This window comes from Rhinoderma darwinii, chromosome 9, assembly GCF_050947455.1.
Source record: "Rhinoderma darwinii isolate aRhiDar2 chromosome 9, aRhiDar2.hap1, whole genome shotgun sequence".
In the NCBI taxonomy this organism is placed as follows: domain Eukaryota; kingdom Metazoa; phylum Chordata; class Amphibia; order Anura; family Rhinodermatidae; genus Rhinoderma; species Rhinoderma darwinii.
Genome location: NC_134695.1, coordinates 74580813 through 74600560, shown reverse-complemented (window position 1 = coordinate 74600560; position 19748 = coordinate 74580813). Strand labels below are relative to the sequence as shown.

Here is a 19748-nt window from a genome sequence, read left to right as displayed (position 1 = left end):
CTGGTGGAGTCACTGTGTACATACATTACATTACTTATCCTGTACTGATCCTGAGTTACATCCTGTATTATACTCCAGAGCTGCACTCACTATTCTGCTGGTGGAGTCACTGTGTACATTACATTACTTATCCTGTACTGATCCGGAGTTACATCCTGTATTATACTCCAGAGCAGCACTCACTATTCTGCTGGTGGAGTCACTGTGTACATACATTACATTACTTATCCTGTACTGATCCTGAGTTACATCCTGTATTATACTCCAGAGCTGTACTCACTATTCTGCTGGTGGAGTCACTGTGTACATACATTACATTACTTCTCCTGTACTGATCCTGAGTTATATCCTGTATTATACTCCAGAGCTGCACTCACTATTCTGCTGGTGGAGTCACTGGGTACATACATTACATTACTTATCCTGTACTGATCCTGAGTTACATCCTGTATTATACTCCAGAGCTGCACTCACTATTCTGCTGGTGGAGTCACTGTGTACATATATTACATATCCTGTACTGATCCTGAGTTACATCCTGTATTATACTCCAGAGCTGCACTCACTATTCTGCTGGTGGAGTCACTGTGTACATACATTACATTACTAATCCTGTACTGATCCTGAGTTACATCCTGTATTATACTCCAGAGCTGCACTCACTATTCTGCTGGTGGAGTCACTGTGTACATACATTACATTACTTATCCTGTACTGATCCTGAGTTACATCCTGTATTATACTCCAGAGCTGTACTCACTATTCTGCTGGTGGGGTCACGGTCTGCTGGGCTGAGTCTGCGACTTAGATGGAGACAATTCTAATTTTATTTATGAATTCCCAGAATTTTTATGATAAATGATCTGTGAAGTGAGATCTGTTGTTTCAACTGATTCCCAAGTTCATGGGAAAGTGCAGAGCGCCCCGAGTGTGACCCTGGCAGTGCTGATGAGAGGCAGCGTGTATTTCTGGGCACAGGTATCACACAGGACATGGCTGTGCAGTTACACCTGAGACTTGACAATGTTATCACTATGTATTTATGGATCACAGAGGCAGAAGGAATGCAGAGCGAACATGAGCAGGAGCTGTGGCGCGGGCCTGCCAACATTCGGGCGGATAGAGACATGAAGCACCAGCCCCTTCCCGCAGTCTCGTCTATCCCTTTCTATATTAAAGTGAAATTCCACCCAAAATGTGAAAATAACCAAATGCTAAAAAATGAGAAGGTAGAGGGATTAATAAAGTTTCGTAATTATGTTTAGTTTATGCAAAGAGATCGTGGCAGCGTCAGGAGGCGGGCAGTGGCAGCGTCAGGAGGGACAGTGGCAGCATCAGGTGGGACAGTGGCAGCGTCAGGTGGGACAGTGGCAGCGTCAGGTGGGACAGTGGCAGCGTCAGGTGGGACATTGGCAGCGTCAGGTGGGACAGTGGCAGCGTCAGGTGGGACAGGGGCAGCGTCAGGTGGAACAGAGGCAGCGTCAGGAGGGACAGTGGCAGCGTCAGGTGGGACAGTGGCAGCGTCAGGTGGGACATTGGCAGCGTCAGGTGGGACAGTGGCAGCGTCAGGTGGGACAGGGGCAGCGTCAGGTGGAACAGAGGCAGCGTCAGGAGGGACAGTGGCAGCGTCAGAATAAACACTAAGGCCACGTGTGGCACATTCACATGGATTTTGTGCGGCAACGCATGAAATCCATAAGAAATCTGGGACATATGGGACATGCTGTGGATTCTGAACCCCATTCACTTGCATTTTACTGTATTTCAGAATCTGCAGTAAATGAGCGACGTTACAATGTGGCCCTGTGCAGGCAGCGGCGTCCTATTCCCATATCACATTGCCTGTTTCTCGGTGCACAGAACAGGATGTAATAGTAAAACAATACTTCCAGTGTTGGAGAAAACTATCAGCGGTGCCTGCCACCCGCATCCTTATCACAGAGTGGAAGCAGCGTGCAACTGTGTGGCCATTGTCGAAACGCAAGGTCACCTGTCAATCACAAATGGAAGCCGGATTTATTATCCTGTATGCCAAAGACAAATCAATCCAAACCACGGGCAACAGGCAGATGACAAGAGCAGATTATAGAGTGAATAACGGACAGGTGGATCTCCGCATACTACAATCCGCCTTATAATAATCACTTCTGGAATCTGCCCAGCCCTGGTCAAATTGTCAAGCAGTTCTGAGGACCCAGCAGCTAAGGAAGGCCACAGACCCCCATGGCATATAGACAAGGGGGCTTATTGGTGGCCAGACAGTTGAGCGCTTTATATTAAGTGATGTCATCATTCCAGGGTGGTGATGTCACAGGCCTTAGCCCAGGAGCCAATAGTGAGTCCTCCTTGAGGTTGGATGAGATGGGTGGATAGAGGGGTGATATCCTCCTGGTGACAGCTCTTGTCTATATCATAATCAGAATATAATGCAGATTTGATGTCACAGCATCTGGATATCTGCCCTTTATGATAAGACCACGGTGCAGATATATAAGGGACCACAGTCCTGCGACCCCGCTGATCATACATATGGCCTGTACATGAGTCCACAGAGACAAAGCCACAGCCATTCTCGACAATTTGAAGTTGACATTCACTGTCCTGCTGTGCTCTCACAGGAGTCCTCCAGGTAACCCAGGGAAGGACTCATTATAACTTTATATTACATGAGATTAACCCTTGAAAGTGCTCGTCCAGTTTTATGTAACACTTGATAGTTGATCAGATGTCATTACATGACCAATAAATCATTGTATACTGAAAAGTTTTGAAACTTTCTAATAGACTTTCTGTATCACTTCCTCAGCATTTTCAAGACCTCTGCTTGCAGTCGGTGAATGCAAAGAATCTTGTTTACATCCAGAGGCTAAAAATCCATATGGCCCTTATACTTCACACAGCTGAGGGTTATCCACAAATATATCCCATCTGAACAATCCAGCAAAACACATCAGCAGCACAAATCTCGCTCATATGCACATACACTACAACGTATTCGTTTGAAGTGCAGAACAGACGAGAGAATTGCGCTCCTGATGTGTTTCGCTGGATTGCTTTGGCCCTGTTCACATCTGTTTTGGAGGCTTCGTTAGAAGCTTCAGTCGCAGATTTAGTCATACTGGCTGGAAAAAACATAGTACAGCTGTTTTGTCCGTCGGGCGCCAATGGTGTCTGTCATTTGACAGAATCGTCGCTTTGGGTTATTTTCCTATGACGGAACAGAATAAAAAATACAAGCGCAGATGTGAACAGAGCCTTAGACTAAGCACATTGTAACACACCCATCAGATGTGTGAGCATGACTAGTTCAGGATGGGATTTCAGTGCAGATAAAATGCATCAGTCTGGAGTCTAGGATGTTTAGCAACCAGGATTGTCCAGACTGGATACAATTGTAACAATCCTTCAGCTGCGAGAAGTATTAGGTCAGGATGGGTTTTCAAACTCTAAATATAAACAAGAATAATTCAAATGGTCTAAAAACCATTTCAAGAAATTGATACTAAATCAATCCCCCCAAATATTCTTTATAGTGCGGACTCTGTGAGTCGCCATCCTCCATGTATGTTATATATAATTGTAGGGCCAGGCGGGTGCGCAGCATCGATGACGTGAATCCCTGCCATGTGGTGCGCTCCCTTCTGGAGTCAGGCAGCTGCTACGTGCCAGCATTTCCAGTGGTATTAAGAATCTGTCATGACCTTGGCAAGGAAGCCAGGGATATAATTGATTTCCCGGGAAGGCGGATAACACAGTGACCAGGTGCTGGCCTCCGCTTTTCAGATTGATTAACATTTTTGAACGCCGTCCATGGCTGGTCTGTGATTCCAGGATTAGGGCTCAGGACTGATTAACAGAGACGTCTGATGAGGACAAACATGCGGGCGTGACAAGCATGACAGGCTGGGGGTGAAAATGTTTGGGATCTGCAAGTATAAAACTTACTATCTGGTGCAAACTCCCCCTCTCCCTAGTATGTTCATCTTGCCGAATTCTGGCATGCGACCATTAAAGCACCTGGCCCGGTATGAGGGGGGGGGGGGGTAGTTTATAATGGATCTGCTGCATGAGAGCGGTGCAGGGCGCCTTAAATACATTTTTATTATTGTTATTAAATACAGGCATCCTGCTTATATTATAGCACCCGGGTGTCACAAATGATGTAAAGAAAAACACGGAGCGAATCCCCACCCCCATAATTATTTTTGTACCTGCGTCCTTTTTAATTTTACAGGTGGTCCTGCTGCTGAACCCCTAGCGATCAGCTGTAATTTGTGAGGAATCCCTGCAACGTGTTTAATTCCCCTGCAGCGCCACCACAGGAGAAATAAGGCATTACACCGTTCTCATCACATCGCTGGGCTTTCAGCGTTCTGCATGGACAGGTTGGGTCCTCCAGAGCGCGAGACGCTCTTTGTAGCTGTTCTCTTGGCATTAGGGACTACTTTGCATCCTCAATTGTAAATTATTTAGAAAGGGCAGCACATATACACTGTAAGGATCTATAGCATGAGGACACATGTACAGAAATACTTATGGAAAAGGAGAAAGTGCCCAACACGCCAGAAAATAAAATAAAGGAAATTGTTTAAAACAGTAACAGCTACTATAATGGCGGTAGGGGAGACACCTGCTGCGGTGATATGTGGTCCACATTAGGGACTGTTTGTTGGGTGCTTATTGATCCACTCCCTCTCGACTTCCCGTCCATACAGAGTAGACATGGACAATACTGTTGGGAGGAGAAGACAATTCCTTAAACCGACCATAGACCAGGCCAACTCCGACAGCTGCTTATCCCCGTTCCTCCCTATAAGTGATCTGTTCAGTCAGGCCCAATGGGCAGGTTAATAATTCAGTCGGCTGACAGCTATTATATCTACGGCCAGCTTTAGTTTGAGATCTGCGTTGTGATTTTATGTAAATAAAGCTTAAACATGAAATGATTGATGACTGTAGAATAATTCTGGTTCTGCAACTTTCTAATTGATTTTGTGTTTGCGTTGAGTCACAAGACGCGGGGTGGAGATGATGAACTATGAAAGCCGCTCTGTATATGAATGGAGGAAACAGCAGAAAACAGCTCAGTCACTACAAAAACACGAAAGAATTTGTGAAATTACTTTTAAAAAGGTGGAATTTTTCTCATATTGGATGAATCATTGATCGGTCTATGGAGAAGTCTAGAGCCGCTCCCAGGTCCCGCTGATGCTGCAGCCTCAGGACAGGTGATGGGGCCCCGAGACTCACCTGAGAGGTGGATACTGCTAAGCTGAGACTTGTTATCTGTCTAGACAGCGTCTCGTAGTGAAGAATGTCCCCGCATCCTCATCCCAAACTAACCTGAGAGGTGACGGCGCAACTACCGGAGCTTGAAAGGGACAAACAACGGACAGGTCACAGGTCAAAGACAAATATCATGGACACAGGACTGGCGATCCCAGGTGACAAAAAGCGAGGAGGGTTAAATATGATCAAAACATAAAAATCTGCATGAAGAAAACATTTCAGACAAATCAAATTTAGAAAATCCAGAATCCGATAACTCCAAGTCTGATAGTCCGGCACTTTCTCCCCAGTACAGAACTGCAAAATGTGAATATGAATTTTCTGCTGGAGTATTTCAGTATTCAAGGCAATGATTGGTCCATGTAAGATGAACTGTTGCCAGAAACCTAAGGCCGCGTTCACACAGATTTTTGCAGGCAGAAAAATCGGCCACAAAATTCCTTCAGGAATTCTTGCGACGATTTTCGTGACGTTTTTCATCCGCGGCCATTTAAGCAGAAAAAGCAGCTAAAAAAAACATCTTTACCTCCTATTGATTTCAATGTGAGGTCAGATGCGGAACCACGGCAAGAAAGAGCATGCCGCTTTATTTTACCGCGAGCGGCTAAAAACCTCCGCGGAAAAAAACGCCTTCGCCTCCCATTGAAATCAATCGGAGGCAGTTTAGGCCGTTTTTTTGCCACGGATTCCAATGCGGTTTCCACATCAAAATCAGCGTAAAAAACCTCAGTGTGAACTGGGCCTAATAGTAAATGCTCAGGGTCAGAGTTGCAGGTTGAGCAATGAAACTGCTCCATCTGTTTGTTATAAATCCCAGGTCTTACCCTACTGTGTGAACGGCCACATTGAATTATATAGGTCCGTGTGACGGCCGTTCGTGAGATGCGCGGAGAACATTACTAATGAGGAATAATTACAGAAGCCAAATAATGTACAGCTGGTCACACATAGTAAGAGGCTCTCGGTGCATAGACCCATGAGGCCCCAGCAACAGTTTTTATACATCACAGGGGTCAGATCCTTCCCTATTCTGTAAAGATTTTAAAATACAATAGCATTTGCACCTGCTTCTGGTCTCTGCAACCGGTCACCTGGTCCCTCACCCAATGTGACAGAAGAAAACAGAAATAATCTGTATTGGTGTTGAATTTGTGCCAATTGTGTTACGATGCCTGTGGTGTTACAGAAATACTCAGCTAGAAGGAATCCAGACCAGAAGAGCTGACGCTCAGGGTGAAGACAGGTACCCTGGCATGATACCCAGCCATTGGCTTAGGCTCTTGGCAGGAGAGATGACATCTCCGGAGCAGAAGAGGAGACCATCAGCATGCAACAGCTCATTTCTCAATGTGTTAGAACAAATATACATCTCTAAATTTTAGGGATGGACTGAACACTCATGCAGCGAAGCGCAACATAGCTAAGGGGGCACCATAAACCCCTCTATCATCTGAAGGAGATGAGGGGGTCCAGTGTTGTACTCCACCCGAAGCTGTCTGTGGAATGTGGCCCCATCCCCTCCAGTGACAGCTATTGACAGTCAGCCAGTTAATCAGGTAAAGCGGCTGTCCACTCTGGACAATCCTTTCCTATTAGACAGATCACTGGGTAAAAAGATATGGCTCTTGTGTCTCTCTGCTCTGGAGCGTAGGACCCCACTCTATGACATCTATATACACTAATAGGACATATGGACAGAGATTGTCCTGATTGGACAGATGCAGGAAGATGCACGGGCCACCGCACTGCTCCAAGATAAGGAATGATTAACAATGTATGGGAGAAATGTAGGGAAGGAAAAGGGTCTTCAGGCCATAAACTTTTTTATCAGTCACATGGATATGTAAATGTATTGCAGGTGCTCCATATACCGTATATCCCCGTACAACCGTGTCAAATCAACCACTGAGATGATACAGAGCATTGCAGTAACATATAAAGACTAGATAATGAGTATCACAGACGTGAAGATTTCCTGCGCAGCGACCGGTCAGAGCGGAATAGACGGAGTAATCACTTATATTAGACATATATGGCGCGCAGAAACGGAAATGGTGCAGAATAATCGACTTATTGCATCTTATGTTTGGATTGTGCGTTTTTGGGCAGGGGCCTCAATGTTTTTATTCTGTAGAGAGATGGATAGATAGATAGATATGAGATAGATAGATAGATAGATAGATAGATAGATAGATAGATAGATAGATATGAGATAGATAGATAGATAGATATGAGATAGATAGATAGATAGATAGATAGATAGATAGATAGATATGAGATAGATAGATATGAGATAGATAGATAGATAGATATGAGATAGATAGATATGAGATAGATAGATAGATAGATATGAGATAGATAGATATGAGATAGATAGATAGATAGATAGATAGATAGATAGATAGATAGATAGATATGAGATAGATAGATAGATAGATATGAGATAGATAGTAATCCTTTTCTTTACTGTGGAGCGTATCATTATTATCATTATTACATTGATGTATCGTTCTATATTGTACGTGATATAATGAGGAGTAACTATGAGGCGGTTGCTGGGGATAATTAGATTTTCTCCGCTATTCCGTGTCACACCAGCGTCCCTCTATGAACTGCCAGCTCTTGTGTTTGTATTTTTTCCACCAGCTTTTCTCTAAAGGGAACGGAAACAGGCGAGCAAGACCAAAGGCAGCCAATCCCAGGCCAGCGTCATTGTCCCAGGAAGACAAAAGGAGCTCTGTCTGCCGTCCAGGACCCTCTCTAATCTGCTCCTCAACCCCAGAACCGACTGACAGACGAGCGGCCAAAAATAAAGCCACCAATGGCAGCTCCACCCGACCTCACAGCAGCCGCCATCTTTACAGTCCCCTTTAAATGTCTCCCTCAAAGTTTGTTTGTTTACATTTCCTGCCCAGGGCGAAAATTCCTGACTTGTAGGATCATTAGCAGATGCAGCAAACCAATGGAAGACATTCGTGTTTTTTCTATTCTTAAGATTCTTATCATTTTATTCTGCCAGAGTTTCGCCTTTGTCACGTTTTAACTATTTCAGCCCTTGCGAAGTTCACAGCTGCAAGTCGCAAGCGATCCATGAACTTCAGCAATGAAACAGTTAACAACAAAAAGTGGAAGTTTCCAGCTCCTCCAAAAGAAAGCGACACAACACACAGGAACTCGACTGTCAACAGGATCCTGCAGACCAAAGAAGGAAATTGCTCCAGGTCCCTAAAATAGGCCCCGCCACACGTAAGTGTTCTTTGTACGCCTCACGGTTGCAGCATCTCAGGAAGAGAAGACCGTCTGTACATTGTATACAAATGAAATGTAAAAAGTATAGATTTTCTAACAAGTTGCAACCAAAAATGTTCAAAAATAGTTTTAAACAAAAAAGGTTAAAGGCCACAAAACAATCTCTAAAATCTAAGCTACGCAGGGGGGGGGGGGAGCGACGACGACGTCACCGAAATCACTGCAAGATCAGAAGAGATTCCCAGCAACGTCATCACAGACCCGCGATCACGCACAAGACCGCGGTCACAGGCCCACCATGGGTCATAGTCATTAGATCAGCGGATCCCATCCAAATTGTCCTGATCTGCCAATAAATATCTCATATCTATGGTCAGCAGCTTAGATTGTAAGAGAAGGCGACAATTCCAACAGCGCAACCTCGGCACTGAAAATCATGTATACATCTATATAATGTATATATCTGCAGCCGGCCATGCACATTACAATGGTCTGCAGAGACCGTGCTCCGGAGATCCTCTCGACTTTACCACGATGTATAGAAGTTGAGTCTGTTCGAACCGTCCTATAAAAGTCGCCTCGGAAACGTTGCAGAAAGGACGGAAAATGTGTCACCGCCGTAAGAATCTAGAGAATAAAGCGTAAAGTCAGATTATCCGCCTGCAGGTCTGGGGTTTACCCCATTGTATCCCTGTGATAATTACTGCACAGTTTACATTGTGTCTGTCCCGGCAGATCGCGTTCATTCCAACACCCAAACTTTATGGTAAATGAGTAGTAAAGAGTTGTAGTCACAGAATTAGAGGGGAAAAAAACAAACTTACAATGACGTCCACCAATAAATAACTATCTGATGCCACTGACTGGACTGAATGTGACCGAGGTGAACAATCTGCGCTTTAATTCGTGGATACTGTAAATCCTGGCGCTGCAGTCGGTCGCTGCTCTTTCCATTTACACAAATCCAAGGCTATTCACTATTTGCTTAATAGGGTTATCTCCAAAATAGATCCCCACAATGTGAGCAGCATTACATCACCCTGCTCATGTGTAGCCGGCTCAGCGCTTAACCCCTTCTGCAGCACATTGCACAGCGGAGGCGATGATCTGCTACTGGGTATCTAACTATTGTAGAGAAAGCCGCAACGTATAAACGACAGTGATTTCGATACATAGAACATAAGAAACATTAGAGAGAGCAATGGAAGTCCCAATGGGACAAAATAGACAAAATTATTTACAGGCTGAGCAAAGAAGAGGATGGGGGTTGTAATTCATTACCTCCAGGGTGCAGCTCCAGCCTCTCTGCTCCATTCTCAGCTTTGTATTTCCCACACAAATCCTTATCCTATGGGCAAGTCCTGTGTAATCTCAGCAGATCGAGACCCCTGGGAGAATATGTGAGCCCCACATCTGCCTCCTGTGACCTCCACCCACACCAGGCTGGACCTCTCCTCCCGGGCTGACCGGGGCAATGGTCACAGCGGTGGAAATGGCCCCTATGTGAAGATTGTAGCCCCCACCCAGCAGCAACAGCTCCAGCAAAGAGCGGAGTGTCAGACAAGAGTGTGCAGAGAAGTACAACCCCTCTCCTCCTCTCCACCCCCAGCACATTGTATTATCCAGCGATAGGAGCGCGGCAGCAACTACAACACAAAGAACTTTCTATATTCCTTTACACATTGCTTCCAGCAGAAACTTTCACTTACAGGAGATGACGGGATTACAGCTCCCATCATCCCGGGGCCCGGCTGAGCTTGTACCGGATTTCATCCCTAGACATTTTAAGACTGCAGTGTAAGGCCATGTTCACACGTTCAGGATTCTGTCCGGATTCAGGCGCGGGGGTTGTATAGTTATAGTAAATAGCGCTCAGTTCAATGAGGCTTCAAGTGTTTAAAAATTGTCATCTATAACCTATAAAAATTCAGACCCCAAACCCAGATCTCCGGGACTGCAGCGATCGTGATCACACCCATGTCCATATAGCAATTCATCTGAAGCACGGAGTACAGGCTGCAGGACTCTATCTAGTCACAATGTAAATCACGAGGGTTTTGCAGAGAATCGCTGCGAAAAAATGCATTTTGACTGCAAAGTGTGAACCCAGCCTAAAAGGGGGCAATCTTTTTTAGATTAAAGGTTACACAGACTTTTTGTAGTGCTACTGATTGAATTGTAACTATGGGTTGCATCTTGTGGACTGCAGCTGTTACTCAAGAGATAAAAATCAAATCAGTAGCGCTACAAAAAGTCTCAGTGTAGCCTCCGCCTCAGACAACCCCTTCTAAACTACCCAACATGAGGAAACCAAAAGAGATAGAGGGAGGTCAAGAGCTACTCTCCGCTCTGCAGGACCAACAACGCCCATTGCACTCTACAGCCCCCCATACATTTCAATGGGTACCAGGTAATGCTGGGGAAATACTCCAAATGCTACAAGGGATGCAGCTGATGTTGGGGGTTCCTGCCGCGCTGCCCCTATCATTGTACAAACCAGGGAATGTCTAAGTGAAGCTCCACCTGACATTATGTACCTGTATTAGAAGTGATCCCCTTATACAATGCAATTATCGTCATGGCCCACTTAACCTACAGGAGCAATCCACTAATAATGCACCCATGTCATCAGAACACAGGGGCTGTTCATGGCAGCCTGTACTGGGTCCCTCACAGGGTACGTATGGATGGCTGTCAGCTATAAACAAAAGCAAGTAATCCATAGTCATAATACAGGCTGCCACCATCTCCAGGACAACATCAGGATGGGACATGTCCAGGGTTGCTGCCACTTGTACAGAGAGATTCCGATAATTACATTATATATGTTTTCTATAGGCCATGATCCTAGGTGACGTTTCACAAGATGGCACCCGATGGCAGAAACATGGTGGGCATATTAGAGAAGGTTTGTGTGACAAGGAGAAGTAGGGCGACTAGTGGTGGGGATAATAATGTGGCTGCCGGGGAGGCGCATCACTAAATCATTTTTCTGAGCAGAAGAGCGGTCGTTACTAGTAACCTGCCAGATTCTGATGAGAAGGCTGTACCAGGACCCCTCCAACCACCATGTGCTGCTGCGTGCAATCTATAGATACAGGCTGTGCATTTATCATCTCTCTGCACTGCCCCTGTATAACACTGCTGGGCAGAGGGGCCGTCATTACCCCCAGGGCAGAGGGGCCGTCATTACCCCCAGGGCAGAGGGGCCGTCATTACCCCCAGGGCAGAGGGGCCGCCATTACCCCCAGGGCAGCAGGGGCCGTCATTACCCCCAGGGCAGAGGGGCCGTCATTACCGCCAGGGCAGAGGGGCCGTCATTACCCCCAGGGCAGAGGGGCCGTCATTACCCCCAGGGCAGAGGGGCCGTCATTACCCCCAGGGCAGCAGGGGCCGTCATTACCCCCAGGGCAGCAGGGGCCGTCATTACAGCCAGGGCAGAGGGGCCGTCATTACCCCCAGGGCAGAGGGGCCGTCATTACCGCCAGGGCAGAGGGGCCGTCATTACCCCCAGGGCAGAGGGGCCGTCATTACCCCCAGGGCAGAGGGGACGTCATTACCCCCAGGGCAGAGGGGCCGTCATTACCCCCAGGGCAGAGGGGCCGTCATTACCCGCAGGGCAGAGGGGCCGTCATTACCCGCAGGGCAGAGGGGCCGGCTACTTCACAGATCATCATGCCGGTCTCATTGATCATGATATAAAGCAGCCACTTGGTTAAAGTAAAGGTAACCTAAATAGGGGGTGATGTTTTCTGTATTGGGTCTCTGAATAGCTGGAAATATACAAGCAGCACGATGTGATCTTACCTGGATTTGTGCTTAGTGATAAGTGGTTAGAAAGCGAGAGGCTGCGGAGATTCTGTCATCCTCCTTCTACTGGAAGACACAAGTGTGTGGTTGGTCCTGAGTAATAAATTACCAGACCCCTGAAAAAAAAAAAAGAAAAAAATAAGTCAAAATGATGATGATGATAATAATAGTAACAACATTTGGGATAAAGTCTCCTCCACTATCAGCAATCACTGAGGTAGAAAAACTGAAAAGGCCAAACAAAAAGCTAATGAAGATCTTGTGTCTACAGGTCGCAGCACTCTGAGGTCCCGTCTAATATTCTTTATCATTTATAGTAGGGGTACATATTATACACCCCAGATAATGCTGCATAAATCCTTTTTGAAGAGAAAGGGGCAACGTCTTCTGAGGTTCTGCAGCATCTGAGGAGTTTTTTTTTGGCTTTTGCTCACAAGCAGCAGGTTTGTTGCAGAGATTTCTGCGGCGGAAAAATCAATTCCATGTGAATGTGGTTGTTTTTGCAGCAGCTGCAGAGATTTCTACAAGACCCACCTAGATAAATGGGACAGTCAGAGATATTCCACAAATCTGCCGCATGTGAATAAAGCCTTATGAGGCTCTGCAGCAGCTGAGGTGTGTATTATAGAGCTGTGCGTGTTATGAGGCTCTGCAGCAGCTGAGGTGTGTATTATAGAGCTGTGCGTGTTATGAGGCTCTGCAGCAGCTGAGGTGTGTATTATAGAGCTGTGCGTGTTATGAGGCTCTGCAGCAGCTGATGTGCGTGTTATGAGGTTCTGCAGCAGCTGAGGTGTGTATTATAAGGTTCTGCAGAATCTGAGTGGTGTGTTATAAGGTTCTGCAGCAGCTGAGGTGTGTATTATAAGGTTCTGCAGAATCTGAGTGGTGTGTTATAAGGTTCTGCAGCAGCTGAGGTGTGTGTTATAAGGTTCTGCAGCAGCTGAGGTGTGTATTATGATGTTCTGCAGCTGCTGGGAAAATTACTATATGGTACACACAGCAGATACTGCAAAACCTGTGATTGTCACAAAAATGATCTTTGACAAGCTGCACCTTCAGGAACAGATAAGCAGCGCCTATGTTACGCCGCTCATCTCTGTATAATCATCAGGTTATGACAGAATTAGATATTTATACAAATATTATTTACAGACGTGTCAATACATTTATATGTTGATTATTTATGATTTTATATGTTATAAAAGAACAATCATAAAATAATCCTCATGCTTCTCTACACTGGATGATTGGTACGTTTGCAGTGTTTAGATAGAATACAATGCTGGGATCTGTAGTTCCACATTCAACATTTGAACATAAAGGCCTTTTATATTTCACTGGCAATGTATCAGCGGTCACAAGTTTTTAGTTTGCTTTTTAATTGTGGAGAAATATTTTCCCGTATCACTGAAAACCACAACAAAAAGACGCCTCTCATGTGGAAATACCGTTTACTGTCAGGCGTCCACATTGTCAGCGTAGCTGGAGGACGAGGGTGCATTTTATAGCGATGTCATTAAAGAAAAATAGAAAGTGTCATTCAAGTCCGAGAAAGAAGCTCATGTGACCGGCGCCATAAAACAATGCTTCTGTGTTTCATCAGCCACAAAGTAACTGGTGTGGCTCGGATCTACATAATCAGCATATGAGCACACAGTGTTATATTTATATCTGTGCCAATATATGGAGAGAGAAGCAGCACTATAAAGCAGCAACAGGGTTGTCACTCAGCTGTCCACAGACCCTGAGTAGCAATTTTGTAATGTTACTTACCTCCTCTGTCTCTCCTACGACTCTACACTATCATTTGATCATTCTATTCATGAACCAGGTAGATCAGGATGAGCAGAGCTGTAGGTCGGGGAACGCAGCAGTGCATGGAATTCTGGAAGGACACTGGAAAAATGAAAAAGAAATAAGGAAAAGAAAATTATATTTAAAAAAAAAACTAAAATGTGATAATCGTCAGTAACAAAGCAGCATCTGTGGCTGGAATAACGTTTAGATTATTTTATTGCCCAAAACAGATGAAATAGAGCTGTAGACCTCACTAGGATGGGGGATGATCTGAAAATGTACAATATTTACCTAAAACATCTATCCAGGGACATGTCATGCAAATAAAATAAATCACAATTTTTCAGGCATTTTAATACAAAACAGACCCTGGGCAATGAAACAGACAAAGATAGATAGATCCATAGTAAGCATCACACAGGAGGTTATAGAACGGGTTGCTTAAAAGGATTATAGATTTGCAGCCGCTCCTCTTATATCACCGCTGTACTATTATATCCTCCAGTCCTTACATCTCTATATGTGACTGATATCAGCCGCTCCTCTTATATCACTGCTGTACTATTATATCCTCCAGTCCTTACATCTATATATGTGACTGATATCAGCCGCTCCTCTTATATCACTGCTGTACTATTATATCCTCCAGTCCTTACATCTATATATGTGACTGATATCAGCCGCTCCTCTTATATCACTGCTGTATTATTATATCCTCCAGTCCTTACATCTATATATGTGACTGATATCAGCCGCTCCTCTTATATCACTGCTGTACTATTATATCCTCCAGTCCTTACATCTATATATGTGACTGATATCAGCCGCTCCTCTTATATCACTGCTGTACTATTATATCCTCCAGAGACATTACATCATATGTGTGACTGATATCAGCCGCTCCTCTTATATCACTGCTGTACTATTATATCCTCCAGTCCTTACATCTATATATGTGACTGATATCAGCCGCTCCTCTTATATCACTGCTGTACTATTATACCCTCCTGTCCTTACATCTATATATGTGACAGATATCAGCCGCTCCTCTTATATCACTTCTGTACTATTATACCCTCCAGTCCTTACATCTATATATGTGACTGATATCAGCCGCTCCTCTTATGACACTGCTGTACTATTATATCCTCCAGTCCTTACATCTATATATGTGACTGATATCAGCCGCTCCTCTTATATCACTGCTGTACTATTATATCCTCCAGTCCTTACATCTATATATGTGACTGATATCAGCCGCTCCTCTTATATCACTGCTGTACTATTATACCCTCCTGTCCTTACATCTGTATATGTGACTGATATCAGCCGCTCCTCTTATATCACTGCTGTACTATTCTATCCTCCAGTCCTTACATCTATATATATGACTGATATCAGCCGCTCCTCTTCTATCACTGCTGTACTATTATATCCTCCAGTCCTTACATCTATATATGTGACTGATATCAGCCGCTCCTCTTATATCACTGCTGTACTATTATGTCCTCCATTCCTTACATCTATATATGTGACTGATATCAGCCGCTCCTCTTATATCACTGCTGTACTATTATATCCTCCAGAGACATTACATCATATGTGTGACTGATATCAGCCGCTCCTCTTATATCACTGCTGTACTATTATATCCTCCAGTCCTTACATCTATATATGTGACTGATATCAGCCGCTCCTCTTATATCACTGCTGTACTATTATATCCTCCAGCCCTTACATCTATATATGTGACTGATATCAGCCGCTCCTCTTATATCACTGCTGTACTATTATATCCTCCAGTCCTTACATCTATATATGTGACTGATATCAGCCGCTCCTCTTATATCACTGCTGTACTATTATATCCTCCAGTCCTTACATCTATATATGTGACTGATATCAGCCGCTCCTCTTATATCACTGCTGTACTATTATATCCTCCAGCCCTTACATCTATATATGTGACTGATATCAGCCGCTCCTCTTATATCACTGCTGTACTATTATATCCTCCAGTCCTTACATCTATATATGTGACTGATATCAGCCGCTCCTCTTATATCACTGCTGTGCTATTATATCCTCAGTCCTTACATCTATATATGTGACTGATATCAGCCGCTCCTCTTATATCACTGCTGTACTATTATATCCTCCACTCCTTACATCTATATATGTGACTGATATCAGCCGCTCCTCTTATATCACTGCTGTACTATTATATCCTCCAGTCCTTACATCTATATATGTGACTGATATCAGCCGCTCCTCTTATATCACTGCTGTACTATTATATCCTCCAGCCCTTACATCTATATATGTGACTGATATCAGCCGCTCCTCTTATATCACTGCTGTACTATTATATCCTCCAGTCCTTACATCTATATATGTGACTGATATCAGCCGCTCCTCTTATATCACTGCTGTGCTATTATATCCTCAGTCCTTACATCTATATATGTGACTGATATCAGCCGCTCCTCTTATATCACTGCTGTACTATTATATCCTCCACTCCTTACATCTATATATGTGACTGATATCAGCCGCTCCTGTTATATCACTGCTGTACTATTATATCCTCCAGTCCTTACATCTATATATGTGACTGATATCAGCCGCTCCTCTTATATCACTGCTGTACTATTATATCCTCCAGTCCTTACATCTATATATGTGACTGATATCAGCCGCTCCTCTTATATCACTGCTGTACTATTATATCCTCCAGTCCTTACATCTATATATGTGACTGATATCAGCCTCTCCTCTTATATCACTGCTGTACTATTATATCCTCCAGTCCTTACATCTATATATGTGACTGATATCAGACGCTCCTCTTATATCACTGCTGTACTATTATATCCTCCAGTCCTTACATCTATATATGTGACTGATATCAGCCGCTCCTCTTATATCACTGCTGTACTATTATATCCTCCAGTCCTTACATCTATATATGTGACTGATATCAGCCTCTCCTCTTATATCACTGCTGTACTATTATATCCTCCAGTCCTTACATCTATATATGTGACTGATATCAGACGCTCCTCTTATATCACTGCTGTACTATTATATCCTCCAGTCCTTACATCTATATATGTGACTGATATCAGCCGCTCCTCTTATATCACTGCTGTACTATTATATCCTCCAGTCCTTACATCTATATATGTGACTGATATCAGCCGCTCCTCTTATATCACTGCTGTACTATTATATCCTCCAGTCCTTACATCTATATATGTGACTGATATCAGCCGCTCCTCTTATATCACTGCTGTGCTATTATATCCTCCAGTCCTTACATCTATATATGTGACTGATATCAGCCGCTCCTCTTATATCACTGCTGTGCTATTATATCCTCAGTCCTTACATCTATATATGTGACTGATATCAGCCGCTCCTCTTATATCACTGCTGTACTATTATATCCTCCACTCCTTACATCTATATATGTGACTGATATCAGCCGCTCCTCTTATATCACTGCTGTACTATTATATCCTCCAGTCCTTACATCTATATATGTGACTGATATCAGCCGCTCCTCTTATATCACTGCTGTACTATTATATCCTCCAGTCCTTACATCTATATATGTGACTGATATCAGCCGCTCCTCTTATATCACTGCTGTACTATTATATCCTCCAGTCCTTACATCTATATATGTGACTGATATCAGCCGCTCCTCTTATATCACTGCTGTACTATTATATCCTCCAGTCCTTACATCTATATATGTGACTGATATCAGCCGCTCCTCTTATATCACTGCTGTACTATTATATCCTCCAGTCCTTACATCTATATATGTGCCTGATATCAGCCGCTCCTCTTATATCACTGCTGTACTATTATATCCTCCCGTCCTTACATCTATATATGTGACTGATATCAGCCGCTCCTCCTATATCACTGCTGTACTATTATATCCTCCAGTCCTTACATCTATATATGTGACTGATATCAGCCGCTCCTCTTATATCACTGCTGTACTATTATATCCTCCAGTCCTTACATCTATATATGTGACTGATATCAGCCGCTCCTCTTATATCACTGCTGTGCTATTATATCCTCAGTCCTTACATCTATATATGTGACTGATATCAGCCGCTCCTCTTATATCACTGCTGTACTATTATATCCTCCACTCCTTACATCTATATATGTGACTGATATCAGCCGCTCCTGTTATATCACTGCTGTACTATTATATCCTCCACTCCTTACATCTATATATGTGACAGATATAAGCCGCTCCTCTTATATCACTGCTGTGCTATTATATCCTCCAGTCCTTACATCTATATATGTGACTGATATCAGCCGCTCCTCTTATATCACTGCTGTACTATTATATCCTCCAGTCCTTACATCTGTATATGTGACTGATATCAGCCGCTCCTCTTATATCACTGCTGTACTATTATATCCTCCAGTCCTTACATCTGTATATGTGACTGATATCAGCCGCTCCTCTTATATCACTGATGTACTATTATATCCTCCAGTCCTTACATCTATATATGTGACTGATATCAGCCGCTCCTCTTATATCACTGCTGTACTATTATATCCTCCAGTCCTTACATCTATATATGTGACTGATATCAGCCGCTCCTCTTATATCACTGCTGTACTATTATATCCTCCAGTCCTTATATCTATATATATGTGACTGATATCAGCCGCTCCTCTTATATCACTGCTGTACTATTATATCCTCCACTCCTTACATCTATATATGTGACAGATATAAGCCGCTCCTCTTATATCACTGCTGTACTATTATATCCTACAGTCCTTACATCTATATATGTGACTGATATCAGCCGCTCCTCTTATATCACTGCTGTACTATTATATCCTACAGTCCTTACATCTATATATGTGACTGATATCAGCCGCTCCTCTTATATCACTGCTGTACTATTATATCCTCCAGTCCTTACATCTATATATGTGACTGATATCAGACGCTCCTCTTATATCACTGCTGTACTATTATATCCTCCAGTCCTTACATCTATATATGTGACTGATATCAGACGCTCCTCTTATATCACTGCTGTACTATTATATCCTCCAGTCCTTACATCTATATATGTGACTGATATCAGCCGCTCCTCTTATATCACTGCTGTACTATTATATCCTCCAGTCCTTACATCTATATATGTGACTGATATCAGCCTCTCCTCTTATATCACTGCTGTACTATTATATCCTCCAGTCCTTACATCTATATATGTGACTGATATCAGACGCTCCTCTTATATCACTGCTGTACTATTATATCCTCCAGTCCTTACATCTATATATGTGACTGATATCAGCCGCTCCTCTTATATCACTGCTGTACTATTATATCCTCCAGTCCTTACATCTATATATGTGACTGATATCAGCCGCTCCTCTTATATCACTGCTGTACTATTATATCCTCCAGTCCTTACATCTATATATGTGACTGATATCAGCCGCTCCTCTTATATCACTGCTGTGCTATTATATCCTCCAGTCCTTACATCTATATATGTGACTGATATCAGCCGCTCCTCTTATATCACTGCTGTGCT

General features: G+C 43.6%; 1 protein-coding gene across 1 annotated transcript in view; it reads right to left on the bottom strand.

Annotated features, from left to right (window-relative positions):
* Window positions 1-19748, bottom strand: part of DENND2B (DENN domain containing 2B) — a 183859-nt gene that overhangs the window by 91698 nt on the left and 72413 nt on the right. Inside the window, exons 5-6 of the mRNA XM_075836786.1 lie at window positions 14122-14244; window positions 12346-12464 (exon numbers count right to left, since the gene is read on the bottom strand). The gene's annotated coding sequence lies outside the window, so the exon portion shown is untranslated. The remainder of the gene's footprint in view (window positions 1-12345; window positions 12465-14121; window positions 14245-19748) is intronic.